Consider the following 17,292-nt stretch of genomic DNA (forward strand, 5'->3'; position numbering starts at 1 on the left):
CTGAAAGTATATGGATTTTTTTTGGCTGTGCTATCCAGGAAAGAAGAAAAAAATGTTTGAGCTTTATTGTTCCATAAAATAACTAAAATTAAGCTCAACTAACTGAAAATATGAACTGAGAAAGTCATCTTAATATTAAATGTGTTTGTTTTCTCTTCCAGATGCTCCAAAGCTTCCCTCTGTGTCAGTGAGTCCCTCTGCTGAGATAGTGGAGGGCAGTTCAGTGACTCTGACCTGCAGCAGTGATGCTAACCCTGCAGCTAACATTACCTGGTACAAGGAGAACCAAACACTGCCTCAGGGACATGGAGGAAGTTATCATTTCACCTCCATCAGCTCTGAGGACAGAGGGATCTACTACTGCAAGTCTGAGAATCAACATGGATCGATCAACTCTACTTTTCTATTTTTAGATGTCCAGTGTAAGTACAAAAATCAGTAAATCTGGTGAGCCAGCAGTGAGGGACTTCTGATGAATGATGTGAGTCTCTCTAAATCTCCCCCAGATGCTCCAAAGCTTCCCTCCGTGTCAGCATGTCCCTCTGCTGAGATAGTGGAGGGCAGTTCAGTGACTCTGACCTGCAGCAGTGATGCTAACCCAGCAGCTAACATTACCTGGTACAAGGAGAATGAAGACTCAGCAAAAGCATCAGGACAGATCTTCACCATCACTGACTTCAGAGCTGAACACAGTGGGAATTATTACTGTGAAGCCCAGAACAGCAGAGGACGCCATAACTCCACTTTACATCTGACTGTTGCAGCAGGTAATTTCTGCACATTCACCTGCACACACACCTGTTTACTGCATTCATGTGTTCATATGTAAGAACCCATAACTGGTGCAGAGAGAAATAAAACTCCCTGTCTGTTTCCAGACTGTTTTTCTGTTGTTGTGTTCAGGGAGGAACCTCGACTGGCTGCAACATGATTCATCAAACTAATTTCACTAATGAGATGTATCACATGTCTTTATATATTTCTAGGGAATTTCACAACAATAATGAACATCATCAGGTTTTCTGTGGTGGTCTTGATGCTGATTCCTCTGGTTCTCCTGAGTCTGATGATGATGATGAGGTAAAACAACAACAATCAGTTCAGTCACCACCAATTTTCTTCTGCCTTTAAATGTCCATTTTTGAGTTTTATTTTGTTGTTGGGCTCAATCCAGGAAGAAGAAAACCCAGAGCTCCACTGCTGAACCACATGATCCTGTAGAGATAGAGGTGAGAGAGACAGAAGACATATTGACCACACTTCCTCTGTATCACAGTTATAATAACTTATAAATGCTCTGAAACGTCAAGAAGGTGTGATGTGAAATTAGATTTTAAATACAACTTCAGCGAACAATCAACTTTTTTAACAGTTTTAAATACTTTTTGACAACCTCTTAATATCAACAGGTTTAATAAATGAGGACTAATGAGTCTCGTCTTGTCATATCTCCCCATCAGTTAGACTCCTGTCATGAGTACGAGAATATCTCAGACACCGCAGCACAGACAGAAGACTCAGAGGAGCAGGAAGACCTGGTGTGAAGTCCAGTCAGCTTAGAGCCTCCTGCATGGAATGAAACAGGTCGACTTCAGATTCACAGTCACAGTTCCAGTTATAACAGACAAACCCTGGACTTTCACCTCAGAGACTGGTTTTCATCTCCCGCGTGAAACCAAGAGTCAGTGTTGTTATATGGAGTCAACCTGTGTAACTGCCTCCAGTAGTTAACTGTGGAAGTATTTGTTTTTAAGCCCAACTCTGTTCTTTCAGCCTGTGGATTTATGAATCAGAATCAGAAATAGAATTGTTTTTGTTAAAGTTGCTGCTGTATAAGACATAAAAATAAGTAATTATGTAAATAAAAAAAAGCTAAAAACACACGCTAGACTAAATATGCAACAATATAAAATACAAATGCTTCAAAGGAAATAGAGATATGTATAAATAGAAATATGGAAATATATACATAAATATGAAGTAAAAAGAGATGTACAAATATGAAGTCATGTTACAACAGTGTAAATAAGTTACTGAAATTGATTTATGTGCATAATATTTTTGATAGAAAATGGTTTTATTGTTTAAAGTTAATTGTTTCTTGTGAGTGCAGAAGTTTATTTTGAAAAGCCAGTAATCATGTTTAAACTATGTAAGCTTATTATTTTCTTGTCAAGTTAGTTTTATTAGAATTTATACTGTTGTCCGAAATACTATTTTGAAATTCTACCAAATAAAAAGCTTTTGAAAAAATCTCTGTGTTAGAACATGTTTACATGCTTTCCTGTTTAAAATTACATATTTTTCTCATACTGTCTGAATACACCTGTATTGACCCTAACAATGTCAGTGTTTAATGGTCTCCTGCACCTTTGTTCTCTCACTGCAGCCAATGACTTTAACAGCACTTTAGAGGCACTATCTACTTTAAAAGTTTAGTTCACCCAAATTACAAAAACAACCAACATATTTATACTATGCTGCATACTGTGAGGTTTGGCTGGTCCCAATTTAAATGTAGGACGTCTCTGGGGACACAGTTGTCCCTCTGAACCACATAAACAGGCCAAAGTCATTCAAAGTTTGATTTATCATCATTTTGTGTCAAAATGCTTCCAGTCCACTTGATCATGTGTGTAACAGTTTCATATTTGTACACACTAACAGGTGTGAGTTTCTATCTGTGTTCTGCATTTTTAAAAACAACAACCACTTATGTCACAACGTTTTTAATTCGTTTGTTTTGGTAGGCGTTTTCAGGCAATTGGCTAATCATGCATGTTAAATAGTCAAAAGAGGAAGGAAGTCTTGTCAGGCGAGTGAACCTGATATAAGTCGTCTGCTTACTGGCAACACACAGATGAGAGGAGCAGCTATGAGTTTGACTGCAGCAGTGAGTGGATGTCTTGTCTTCCTTCTCTCTGTGTCAGGTACTGTATATCTTTAAAAGAGGGGAATCTGGGGACATGTGGGGTTGTGAAGTCACCTGGATATAAGTGGATCAGAGTTGTGTGGAAGACAAACACAGAAATGCTCCAAATATCAGTTTGTGATGAATTGTGAAAACTTTCTGATGCATAGTTTTCTTTCTTTCTTTTGTATCAGTTGGAATATGTTTTAGGAAGCTCTTGTGGTGGCCAACATCTGAAGTATCTGTGAGCTGAGCACTTTTACATGCTGTAAACTGAGAGTGTTCCCTCCTCACCCTGTGAAAACATGTTACCCTCTTTAATCAGTTCTAAAGCTGACTCTGGCCGACAATTAGTTCCTATCTGAAGCTGATTTTATTAGGCTGAAGTATTTTGGAGGGATATTGATCTCACTGTGAAGTCTACTGTCATACTGTCTTAACGTATCTTATTTTTTATCATGTCTTCACATCATTTCTGCTGAAAGCAGGTAACTCCAACTCTGTGTTCTGCATTTCTCTTTTTTGTTTTCACAATTTAGCAGGAACCTGACCACAGAGTCAAAAAAGAGGAAGTTAACCAAGAAAAGCACACTATAATAATTCACATTTTTCCGATAATGTATTATTTAGGTATGTTAATGCATATATTTCACTCTTTCTTAGCAGCGACATTGCAAAGGAAGTGTGTGTGTGTGTGTACTTGTGTGTTTATGTGAGTAAAAATGGCATTCAGACAAAAGATCATAATGGATGGTCTTTCTCTCATCTTGGAAAACAAAGAGCTTGTGCTTTCAATGCAACTTTGAGCTATGTGTCTGTTAGAAAGCCAATCTAAAGTGTGCTGTATGTGAAATCATGTGCCAGATAAAAATGGAATTAGTAGCAGAGAGCCTTGTACAACATCTTGCACAGATACCCCAACAAGAATACTTAACAAACACATTAAATCTAAATATCTATTACAGGTTAAAATCTTGCGCTCAGTCTTCTGCTTGTTTCTAACGTTTCTAGCCCAGTACATTACCAGTAAGTCTGTGAGGGTGAGGAGGATCTACAGGATCATGAAGAAAGGCTTGGACAAAGGTTAAAGGTTTGCTCCTGAGTGTGGTCCAGCCATCAGTTGCTGTGTTTGCACACTAGTAGTCCTTGTTATAATCCAGAGCAATTTGCTTCGTTGTCCTATTGCAGTCGAAGTTATCTGAGACCTTGGGTCCTGGTCTCTGGGCTCACTGCTGCTGTAGTTGACTTTGTGGCCCATGCCTGTGCTCTGGGTCCTTTGTTCCAGCTGGAAGTCCTGTTTCCTGGAGGAACGGGTTCTGCGTCTCCTGGGAGAGACTGCAGGAGAAGAGAGAAGCGGCGTTTGTAGTCGAGGAGCTTCTGTCTTTGGCAGACCCTGTTGAGAAGAGCAGTGTTGTCCCCTTAAGGGACTGAGAGGAAGAGAAGGAGGAAGTGCATGATAGCCACTTTTTGTGTTCCTTTTAGACATCCTGTAGTGTCAGAGGTTCTGTAGCCAATGAGGTTCTCAAACCTAATGTACATGCAAATTGACACCTGGAGCTGAGTCATTTTTAAATGTTTTCCAGGCTGCCTTTCCTCCAATTCTGCCAATAATTGACTGAATGTATTAATTTTGATTGTGGTTTCTTGTTTTCTCTGTGTTACAGTGATACAGGGTCAGAATGACTGGAGAATGACTTACCCTTCTACTCAGGTCTGTGGCTTAAAGAGATCAACAGTGAACATACGCTGCATCTACACATTCCCATCCAAGATAAAAGACCTTGATACTAAGGTTAAAGAAACCATCTGGTTTACTAAAGGGACTGATATTGAACCTGTGGATCTGAAAACAGACTCAGAGTATTCAGGTCGTGTACAGTACAGTTCTAACAACAACGACTGCACTCTGACAATCAGAGACCTGAGAGAGAGCGACTCAGCTGAGTACAAGTTCAGGTTCATAACAAACCAACCAGGTGGGAAAGTTACTGGTAAACCTGGAGTCACTTTGTCTGTCACAGGTAACATGAAGGTTTATTATTTTTTCAAAAGTTGAGGATTTTAGAATTTATCACTGCTAGCTAAAGTTCATGTTGATTTTTTTTTTAACATCAAGATCTGCAGGTTGAAGTGACGAGACCACAGCACATCTTGTATCCTTCCTGGGCAAACCTGCACTGTCAGAGCAGTTGTCCTCTACCTGCTCCCACTTCCTACATCTGGTACCAGAACGGACAGAAGATAAAGGAAGACAGGTCCCCTCATTATGCAAACTACATTTATTATTCACCAGACAGCTTTTCCTGTGCTATATCAGGATATGAGGACTTCCCCTCTCCTCCAGTGTGTGAGTTTACTTTCAGTCTTTCATTGACGTAACACCATCTGCTGGAGCCTTTTACATTTTATATGATATACTAACTGTATATAACTCAGTGGATTTGTAGTGTGCATTATTACAGGAAACCACATAAACTCACTGCTGCATTAGATTGTAGACATGCTGCATGATAATCTCTTCCTGGTCTTCACTGTCAAATTAGAAAATTGATCAGATTGTATCCAACTTTATTGGCATTGCAAAAAACACAGGTACTGAAACAAGGAAATGTTGTTCAGCATCTAATCAAAAGTTTAATGAAATGTGTAAAGTTTTGAGAAATGTACATGTCTAGTGGCAATAATAAATTGAAAGGATAATAAGAAGTTGATATAAATACACTGGATACATATATAATAATAGCAATGCAGGTGTGAGTATAAAATTATATAATGCAGGAACAAGTTATACTAATAGTGGACCTTTTATACAGAATCAACAACTGGGGATATGACTATTTATCATATATGTGCAATCTAGAGATATAAATCTATTTTTGTTTGTGCTTCCTGCTTCTCTCTGTGTTTCAGTCTTACAGGTTCAGAATGACTGGAAAGTGACTTACCCTTCTACTCAGGTCTGTGGCTTAAAGAGATCAACTGTGAACATACGCTGCATCTACACATTCCCATCCAGGATAAAAGGCCTTGATACTAAGGTTAAAGAAACCATCTGGTTTACTAAAGGGACTGATGTTGAACCTGTGGATCTGAAAACAGACTCAGAGTATTCAGGTCGTGTACAGTACAGTTCTAACAACAACGACTGCACTCTGACAATCAGAGACCTGAGAGAGAGCGACTCAGCTGAGTACAAGTTCAGCTTCATAACAAATCAACCAGGTGGGAAAATTACTGGTAAACCTGGAGTCACTTTGTCTGTCACAGGTAACATGAAGGTTAATTATTCTGTCAAATGTTGAGAATTTTAGAATCATCACTGCTAGCTAAAGCTCATGTTGAATTTTTTACTTTTTTATATCCAGATCTGCAGGTGCAAGTGACAAGACCACAGCCCATCTTGTATCCTTCCTTGGCAAACCTGCACTGTAAGAGCAGTTGTCCTCTACCTGATCTCACTTCCTACATCTGGTACCAGAACGGACAGAAGATAAAGGAAGACAGGTCTCCTCATTATGCAGACTACATTTATTCTTCACCAGACAGCTTTTCCTGTGCTATATCAGGATATGAGGACTTCCCCTCTCCTCCAGTGTGTGAGTTTACTTTCAGTCTTTCATTGATACATTACCATCGGCTGGAGACACTTAACCATTACAGCATGTAACTAGTGTTTGGTGGAGGAAAACTAAATCTTTGACATGAGATTGCTGACATGTTGCATTTCCCTTGCACATCTCTTGTTGGCAAATCCCTGAACCAGGATTATTTTGTAGGCACAAAATATTATTAAAGTTGAAAAACTAAACCTGATAATAAATGAGTTCATGTTTTCTCCTCCAGATGCTCCAAAGCTTCCCTCTGTGTCAGTGAGTCCCTCTGCTGAGATAGTGGAGGGCAGTTCAGTGACTCTGACCTGCAGCAGTGATGCTAACCCAGCAGCTACTTATGACTGGTACAAGATGAACCCAAACTTTCGCTTTGTCAGAACTGCACCACAGCTTGTCTTTGACTCGATCCAGTCCTCTGACTCTGGAGAATATTTATGTGCTGCTTTGAACAATCTGGGGAGTAAGAGATCTGAGTCCATCTCTATTAATGTGAAATGTGAGTAAAAGCATCATGCAACTAATGATAATTGAAAAAGAAAAAAAAAAAAACCTTTACTCCTCCTTATCTAATGTTGATCCCTTAATTGCTGATCATGCACTTTGTCATCAAGAAATCCACTTCAGGCTTCTGCTCTGTTATCAAAAGTCTGTTTTGTTGATTACAGTAAATTTGGAGTAAATAAAATTGCTGCTGGATAACCAGAAACATTTTAAGGATCATAGAAACGCCTTTCATGTTGATCCTCATTCAGTTGAATTACAGGACCAACATCAAAGGAAGCTTTCATTATAGAAAATTAAATAATAAATTCATGGTCTTTGCATTTGTAATTTTAACTATGAACGTATATGGATGTTTTGGCTTGTGCTAACTACGAGTAAAACAATATTAGTGAACAATGGAGAGCTTTAATGTTCCATAAAATAACTGTAAATCTAAAATATGAACTGAGAAACTAATCTTGATATTAAATGTGTTTGTTTTTCCTCCAGATGCTCCAAGACTTCCCTCTGTGTCAGTGAGTCCCTCTGCTGAGATAGTGGAGGGCAGTTCAGTGACTCTGACCTGCAGCAGTGATGCTAACCCAGCAGCTAACATTGCCTGGTACAAGGAGAACCAAACACTGCCTCAGGGACATGGAGGAAGTTATTATTTCACCTCCATCAGCTCTGAGGACAGAGGGATCTACTACTGCAAGTCTGAGAATCAACATGGATCGATCACATCATCGTCTCTGTCAGTAGATGTCCAGTGTAAGTACAAAAATAAGTAAATCTGGTGAGCCAGCAGTGAGGGACTTCTGATGTGAATGATGTGAGTCTCTCTAAATCTCCTCCAGATGCTCCAAGACTTCCCTCTGTGTCAGTGAGTCCCTCTGCTGAGATAGTGGAGGGCAGTTCAGTGACTCTGACCTGCAGCAGTGATGCTAACCCAGCAGCTAACATTACCTGGTACAAGGAGAATGAAGACTCAGCAAAAGCATCAGGACAGATCTTCACCATCACTGACTTCAGAGCTGAACACAGTGGGAATTATTACTGTGAAGCCCAGAACAGCAGAGGACGCCATAACTCCACTTTACATCTGACTGTTGCAGCAGGTATGTTTTTATTGAGAACATTTTCTTCACCTTGATACTGTTAACAGGGCATGAAGCATGTTGAGAAGCTTCAAAAATCATATTGTTTGGATAGGAGACAGAAACATGAGTGTTTTTGGTAATTCAGGAAGAATATTTTCTGAATATATGATTCCTTGCAGGGGAAAAAAAGTGTTTTAATAAATGCTGTCCCTCCCATAAGGATAGCAAAGTAGTAAGAATGTACCTGAGCAACACTTGTGTGGATCTTGTGGTTCAAAAGTGTGGTTGGATGTCTATCAGAATTATTAATTATTATCACAAATAATTATAATTATAATAAATAATATGACTTGATGTAATCTAAATCTTCTTGATCGGGGCATCACTCTGTAAAACAGAGAAAAATATAGACAATTCACCTAAATCAGTCTCAAAATGTTACTGAACTTTAAATTTGGAACACTGATTAATAATTAACTTAATAATTGGAGTGTGGAAGAAGAGGGGAAGGGGTCCTGGTCCTGGTGCTGGTCTCTGGGGGACCCCGAGCTTGTGTCCCTCTGGCTGGTGGAGAAAGAGAAAGATCAGAGGGTTGCTGGGCCTTTCACAGTTGATAACCTATGGTGTCATAGGACTCCTGACCAATGAACTCATCTGTAGGTGTCATAAATGCCAAGCATCATGGGAGAAGAAACATCTGTATATCCTAGGGTGACCATATTTTGATTTCCAAAAAAGAGGACAATCGGCACGGCCTCGAGACACAAATTCAGACAGGCTTCTCGGAGGTTGATGAACATGCTTTATTATGCTTCAATGGTGCAAATCTAACTTCTGTTATTAAATAAAATGAAATCTGTAAAAACTTGTAACAAAATAATAGCTCTCGTAGACTATTTTCAAATAAATGAATAAATAATATGAAATAATGTTCTAAATATGAACTCTTCTGTTAGAAAATCTAGCTTCAACAATATATCTCTTGATAACTGCAATAAGATAAATAATAGAAGAGTCTCACAAAGATACTAACTTAACAAACAAAAAGGATCTATACTTTTCATCTTTAGTTGTCTTTGAGCTTTGAGCTTTGAGATCTCCAGCATCTTTATTAGACACTGAGACATATGTGCCAGCATTGCACGCGGTGCACTCCGCCTCCCACCTGTGACGGTACGTCAGAAATTTTTTTTGCAGTTCATCTGTGAAGCTGCACTTACGCGTCGGCATTTCCCGTGCAATGCTGCTCCGCTGTTCGATCTGCCCTCTGTCTGCTCTGCTCTCTGTCTCTCTCTGTGTGTGTGCGCGGCGCTGACCCGCACACAAGGCAGCCTCTTGGTAATTACATCTCGCAAAATTGTGTGCAAAGCGCCGGTCAATTTACGTGCACGTGTACTGGTCCTATGAAAAACAGTGAACACCGGACATTTTCGTGAATTTATAAAACCCCCGGACAGGACGTAAAAAGTGGACATGTCCGGGCAAAAGAGGACGCTTGGTCACCCTAGTATATCCATATCAGTTCAAATTCACAAATGAACTCAGGATTTACATGTGGCAAGGTCACAACAGTGTGTTCAGAATATCTGGCAGCAGTAGGTGAAATAAAGGAAGGTGCTTTCCCCCTTTTTAGCAAAATGACCAAAATGCCCCTTGTCAACCTGCCATCACATATTAGCAGAGAGAGGGCAGAGGGCAGAGGGGCTGTTTATATGAATATATTAGTCTCGTCTGCCTCCTGTGATCCTTTATCAGACTGACGTCTGAGAGCCCAGGTTTAATCCTCGGTGTGGAGCCGTGGTCATTTCTTGTGTCACATGTTAAAGAATTTTCTCCCTGATGTGTCTGAGGGGGTCCTGCTGCAGTTTGGGGTCCAGCCATTGCTGCCAGAGAGGCTCAATGAGGCTGTGTCCACAGTCTGACAGTTATTTCACCTGTTTGAACAGGACATTAATGGCTGTTAACCTAATTAACGGTTTGTGTTTTCTTGTGGATACCATTTCTCAGGAGCTGGTACATTAACAGCTGCTGTAACAATCACTGTTGTTCTCCTGCTGATCATTTCTCTTTCTGTCTTCCTGTGGATCAGGTGAGCAGTCAGCGTTCATTGTTGTTTGAATGATTTAAAGTAAGTTGGTCAGAAGATTTATTTTAAATCAATTCTCCTCACCAGGAAAAAGAGGGCTCCCAGGAACTCTTCTGAGCCTGAAGAGAGACCAGACAACAGGGAACAGGTGAGAATAGTTCATCTGTTGGTCAAATAACTTGATCTTTGTACATCCTCCTCACAGAAGATATTCTCTACCACGCTCTCTTTGGTTCTGCTCTTGTCTTGGAAGTTCCTTGATTATTTTCTGTCATATATGCTAAAGCAGCGGTATTTATTATGCAAGAACATGCATAAAATGTGTAGCTGCAAGTTGTTGTCTCTGTGATGCCTACCTGATCAGGGACAGTCAGAGGAACTTCAGTATGCCAGCATCCACTTCTCCAACAACCAGGCAGCAGATCCTCTGTACTCCAACATCAGACCAGCTCAGCCCGTCAGACACACAGAGTATCAAGACTTCATGGAGTACGCCACGGTCAACTTCAAGAGAGGCGGTCCTGCCCCGAGGTGAGCAGCTCCTCACAGGAACATTCTCCTCACTACCAGATTAAGATGACGTGACTCCCACAGTTTAGCTGCTTGAATCAGCCTCCGGGGAAGAAATATCTTTGCTGCATTGCTCTGTATTAAGTATGATGAGAATTATTTTATTTCACAATATGTCACCAAAATTACCTTTTCTTTTTCTCTTTCTCAGAGCCAGAAGTCAGGAAGCTGGAGAGGATCCAGCAGCATTGTACAGCACCGTCAACAAAACCCAAAGACCACAGCAGGCCTTGAATTAATAGCATTGCAATATTGTATAATATAAGCTTTTAAGAATGTGCCATAGAGACAATTTTACATTAGAGAAGCTTGATTTTGAAATTAATAAGTTTCTTATATTTTTACTCTTGTGTAAATATGTTCAGTATTTCATGACTTAATGCCTTATATTGTAAACATAACTCTTGATACTTGATTTCTACAGCAACCTGATGAATGAAAGTTCAGATATTTATCCATTTGTAAACCTCCCCATACAGATGGCAAAACATATGTGAAGTAACTGTTTGTGATTCCCCACAAAAATCAATGTCATGGTTTCATTCTGGACCAAAGTGGTGCACTGAGGGACTGATCTTTGGGCTGTGAAGCTAATGTGCCTAAGAATAACCAATTTCGGGGGTTTTATGAGTTGTTTTCATGTCCATGTTGTTTTCAGAAACCTTGTGCTTTCAGCTGGAACATACAAAAATGAATTGTGTTTTCAGTTCTTCTGCCTGTTGGAAGTTTCCACTTATTTTTCACATTGGAAACAGACGTTTAATTCATATTCAGGCAACATTGATCCTGCAGAAAGCTTTTCCTGTGTTGTAAAAGGATATGAGGACTTCCCTTCTCCTCCAGTGAGTGAGTTTACTTACTGTCTTCCTCTGCTTTAACATCATCTAGTGGTTCTTTATACCTTTGTTACTACATGTAAATCACTGATATTTGATAATACCAGGATTTTTTTCCCAAGCTATTCTTTAGCCTGAATGAAAGATTTTGATCTCAAAGACTTTTTGCTGATCATCATATAAATTGTCTGATCGTCTTTTCTTGTGTCAGAGGAGAAAATGTGCCAGACACACATCTGTATATTTTAACCCACTCTTTTATAATAGTCTTTTAGCCGCCAGAGGTCATCAACAGACATGTCAGTGACCAAAAATTATGAAATAATTTCCTTGTTTATATCACTGCATCAGTAAAAAAGTAATGTTCAATGTGTGTGTTTCTCCTCCAGATGCTCCAAGACTTCCCTCTGTGTCAGTGAGTCCCTCTGCTGAGATAGTGGAGGGCAGTTCAGTGACTCTGACCTGCAGCAGTGATGCTAACCCAGCAGCTAACATTACCTGGTACAAGGAGAATGAAGACTGACCAAGAGCATCAGGACAGATCTTCTCCATCACTGTTGACGAGGTAAAACAATAAAAATCACTTCAGTCACCACTCTTACTTTCTTCTTCAGAAAACCCTGAGCTGGTGGTGAACATGGGGTGCATGTGTCACTTCACAATATTTGACCTTTAACATCCATTTGAGTCCTTAAATCTCCATTGAACCAATTTAAATTCTTTGTACGAGAAAATAGGATGAAAAGTGCAGAAATTTTGGTTGAGTAGAAATGGTGAAAAAACACAATAGTGGTATGTGGAGAAGGAGATCCCAAAAACAGCTTCAGAGCAACAAACCAGTTAGAAATGTGAAGAAACTGATGAAAAGTTTGTTGTGTGTTTGGGGTGATTCATTAAAGCAGGAGTAGGCTGAGGTTCCCTAAATATGAATAAAGGTTTTCAGAATAAAGGTCAATTAGTGAAACATTGTGATTATGAGCCTCAAGTAAAACAAGTTGTTTTCGAGGTGTTTGTTGCTATTATGTCAGGTAGGCTATTAATTTATTTTTAATGGTATTTATCTTTCTTTGCAAACAGGCCAAAGTCATGAAAAGGACTTTTTCTAATCAACATCACCATTGTGTGTTTAAATGCTTCAAGTGCACTTGAATATGTGTGCCACATGTTCATGTTTGTTCACACTAATAGGTTTGACTTTCTCACATCTGTGTTCTGCATTTCTAAAAACAGCAGCAGCCTGACTGCAGAGTTAACAGTGAATATATGAACTCAAAGATTTCATGCAGTCAGTATGACATCATGTACAGTGCATATAAAGATTGTCTTTTTTCTTCTTTTATTTGGATTTCTTTTAATTTTATTGGTTGGATGTTGACAATGAAACCGGTTTGGTACCTTATTTATTTTTTTTATTTTGTTACACATTTGAAGTTTGTTGTGTTGTGGGCGTCTTTAGCCAATAGGCTCATCATGCATATTAATAATGTAAAGAGGAAGGAAATGTAGCATTTTAACAGCCTGATATCTGTCTTCTGCTCAGAGGAAAGGTGTCTTTAAAGACATAAACGTCCTTTACTGTAAGTAGAAACATTTCTTTGACTCGTTCTGTATACCTCCTGTATACATTATTTTATCTGCTGACATGTTTTATTGTCTCCCACACAGAGAGGTGAGAGGAGCAGCTATGAGTTTGACTGCAGCAGTGAGTGGATGTCTTGTCTTCCTTCTCTCTGTGTCAGGTACTGTATATCTTTAAAAGAGGGGAATCTGGGGACATGTGGGGCTTGTGAAGTCACCTGGATATAAGTGGATCAGAGTTGTGTGCAAATATCAATTTGTGATTAATTGTGAAAACTTACTGATGCATCATCTTCTTTCTTTCTTTTGCATCAATTGGAATAAGTTTTAGGAAGCTCTTGTGTTGGCCAACATCTTTTGCTTTTCTCTTTTGTATAACTTATGTGTGCTGAGCACTTTTACATGCTGTAAACTGAGATTGTTCCCTCCTCACCCTGTGAAAACATGTTGCCCTCTTTAATCAGTTCTAAAGCTGACTCTGGCCGACAATTAGTTTCTATCTGCAGCTGATTTTATTAGGCTGAAGTATTTTGGAGGGACATTGTTCTCACTGGGAAGTCTACTGTCATACAGTCTTAACTTTTACTATTTTATCATGTCTTCACATCATTTCTGCTGAAAACACTTCACCACACCTCTGTGTTCTGCATTTCTCTTAAGTTTTCACACTTGAGCACAAACCTGACCATAGAGTGAACAAAGAGGAACTTAACCAAGAAAAGCACACTTTAATAATTAGTGTCTGAACTTCTGAAATAAAATAATAATTATTATTATTTCATTTATTTATTTTTGGTTGAAAGCATTTGGTTTACATTTCATCAATAAATATTCCTTTATTCCAACAGTGATGAACTATAAACCACTGATAAGATCCTCAGTACTCTTCTCAATTCAAAATAATTCATCTGATTATTAAGGATTGTTTAAGCTTGTCCAGGTTACCTTAGATCCTCCATTTAGAGACTGAATATATTAATTTTATTGTGGTTTCTGGTTCTCTCTGTGTTACAGTGATACAGGCTCAGGGTGACTGGGGAGTGACGTACTCTTCTAATCAGATCTGTGCACCAAAAGGATCAACTGTGGACATATGCTGCACATACAGATACCCTTACACAGTAGATGGCTATCAAACCAAAACCATCTGGTTTACTAAAGGGACTGATGTTGAACCTGTGGATCTGAAAACAGACTCAGAGTATTCAGGTCGTGTACAGTACAGTTCTAACAACAACGACTGCACTCTGACAATCAGACACCTGAGAAAGAGCGACTCAGCTAAGTACAAGTTCAGGTTCATAACAAACCAACAAGGTTTTACTGGTAAACCTGGAGTCACTTTGTCCGTCACAGGTAACATGAAGGTTTTTTGTGCTTTTTTAAATTGTTGAAAATATTAAAATCATCACTGCTAGCTTAAATTCATGTTGACATTTTATCTTTTTTTATGTATTTATTTAAATATCCAGATCTGCAGGTGAAGGTGTCCCCATCCAAAGTTAGTTACTGGACAGAGCTTCACTGTCAGAGCAGTTGTCCTCTACCTGATCTCACTTCTTACATCTGGTACCAGAACGGACAGAAGATAAAGGAAGACAGGTCTCCTAAATATGCAGGCTACATTTATTATTCACCAGACAGCTTTTCCTGTGCTATATCAGGATATGAGGACTTCCCCTCTCCTCCAGTGTGTGAGTTTACTTCCAGTCTTTCATTGATGTAACACCATCTGCTGGAGCCTTTTACATTTTATCTGACATACTAATATAACTCAGTGGATTTGGAGTGTGCATTATTAGAGGAAACCACTTAAACTCACTACTAGATACGTGTGATATAGAGATGAACATCTAAGTCATTAATTTTGTCTTTGCTTCCTTCTGTGTTTCAGTCTTATGGGGTCAACTTGACTGGAAAGTGACTTACCCTTCTACTCAGGTCTGTGCACCAAAAGGATCAACTGTGAACATACGCTGCATCTACACATTCCCATCCAGGATAAAAGGCCTTGATACTAAGGTTAAAGAAACCATCTGGTTTACTAAAGGGACTGATACTGAACCTGTGGATCTGAAGTATTCAGGTCGTGTACAGTACAGTTCTAACAACAACGACTGCACTCTGACAATCAGAGACCTGAGAGAGAGCGACTCAGCTGAGTACAAGTTCAGGTTCATAACAAACCAACAAGGTTTTACTGGTTCACCTGGAGTCACTTTGTCTGTCACAGGTAACATGAAGGTTTATTCATTTTTTTCACGTTAGAAACGTCACTGCAAGTGTGTGTGTTTCTGTGTATCTTGACAAGTTTTAATTTCTATTTGTTTCCTTTTTCTTTTTATACATTTTCAGATCTCCAAGTGCAGGTGAAGTCCCGGACAGAGCTGAGGTGTGACAGCATTTGTTTACCTGATCACACTTTCTTCATCTGGTACAAGAATGGACGGATGATTCCAGGACAAACTTCCAGTTCTTATTCAGGCCCCATTTCTGCTGAAGACAGCTATTCTTGTGCTGTAAACGGATTTGGACACGTCCCCTCTCCTCCAGTGTGTGAGTTTACTTTCAGTCTTTCATTGATACATCACCATCTGCTGGAGACACTTAAACATTACAGCATGAAACTAAGTTGTATTTGGTGGAGGAAAACTAAGTCTCTGACATGAGATTGTTGAAATGTTGCATAATTATCTCTTATTCCCTTCACCACAAAAAATGCTGGATCCCCCCAAAAAGTGTCTCATCTTGATATTAAATGTGTTTGTTTTCTCCTCCAGATGCTCCAAAGCTTCCCTCTGTGTCAGTGAGTCCCTCTGCTGAGATAGTGGAGGGCAGTTCAGTGACTCTGACCTGCAGCAGTGATGCTAACCCAGCAGCTACTTATAACTGGTACAAGATGAACCCAAACTCTACCTTTGTCAGAACTGGACCACAGCTTGTCTTTGACTCGATCCAGTCCTCTGACTCTGGAGAATATTTATGTGCCGCTTTGAACAATCTGGGGAGTAAGAGATCTGAATCCATCTCTAATAATGTGAAATGTGAGTAAAAGCATCATGCAGATAATTGAAAAATAAACCCTTTTCTTCTCATTATCTAATGTTGATCCCTTAATTTCTGATCATGCACTTTGTCGTCAAGAAATCCACTTCAGGCTTCTGCTCTGTTATCAACAGTCTGCTTTGTTGATTACAGTAAACTTGAAGTAAATAAAATTTCTGCTGGATCACCAGAAACATTTTAAAACCATTGGAACGCCTCTCATTTTGATCCTCATCCAGTTGGCTTACGGTACCAACATCATCAGTTATTAACAAAAAAAACAAAAAAATGTAGAGGAACTTTCATTATCTTAAAGTATAAACAAGTTGATGGCCTTTTCGTAATTTTAGCTATAAAATTATATAGATGTTTGGCTGTGCTATCCAGGTAATGAGAAAAAAATGTTTGATCTTTATTGTTCCATAAAATAACTAATTTTAAGCTTGACTAACTGAAAGTGTTAACTGACAAACTCATCTTGATATTAAATGTGTTTGTTTCCTCCTCCAGATGCTCCAAAGCTTCCCTCTGTGTCAGTGAGTCCCTCTGCTGAGATAGTGGAGGGCAGTTCAGTGACTCTGACCTGCAGCAGTGATGCTAACCCAGCAGCTAACATTACCTGGTACAAGGAGAATGAAGACTCAGCAAAAGCATCAGGACAGATCTTCACCATCACTGACTTCAGAGCTGAACACAGTGGGAATTATTACTGTGAAGCCCAGAACAGCAGAGGACGCCATAACTCCACTTTACATCTGACTGTTGCAGCAGGTATGTTTTTATTGAAGGTTTGAACATTTTCTTCACCTTGATACTGTTAACAGGACAAGAAGCATGTTGAGAAGCTCTCACAGTCGTATTGTTTGGATAGGAGACAGAAACATGAGAATGTTCTGATTATCTGACAGCAGTAGGTGACATAAAGGAAGGTGCTTTCCCCCTTTTTAGCAAAATGACCAAAATGCCCCATGTTAACCTGCCATCACATATTAGCAGAGAGAGGGCAGAGGGCAGAGGGCTGTTTATATGAATATATTAGTCTAGTCTGCCTCCTGTGATCCTTTATCAGACT

The 17,292-nt window shown here is 39.3% G+C and overlaps 1 long non-coding RNA gene across 1 annotated transcript; it reads left to right on the top strand.

Moving 5' to 3' along the window:
* The first annotated feature begins 665 nt into the window (after positions 1-665).
* LOC131977707 (uncharacterized) lies at positions 666-1,551 on the top strand. Its single transcript, XR_009394907.1, has 4 exons — positions 666-767; positions 987-1,080; positions 1,175-1,229; positions 1,461-1,551. It is a non-coding gene; the product is annotated as an uncharacterized LOC131977707 (long non-coding RNA).
* Positions 1,552-17,292: the final 15,741 nt, after the last annotated feature.

Source organism: Centropristis striata, chromosome 1, assembly GCF_030273125.1.
Source record: "Centropristis striata isolate RG_2023a ecotype Rhode Island chromosome 1, C.striata_1.0, whole genome shotgun sequence".
In the NCBI taxonomy this organism is placed as follows: Eukaryota; Metazoa; Chordata; class Actinopteri; order Perciformes; family Serranidae; genus Centropristis; species Centropristis striata.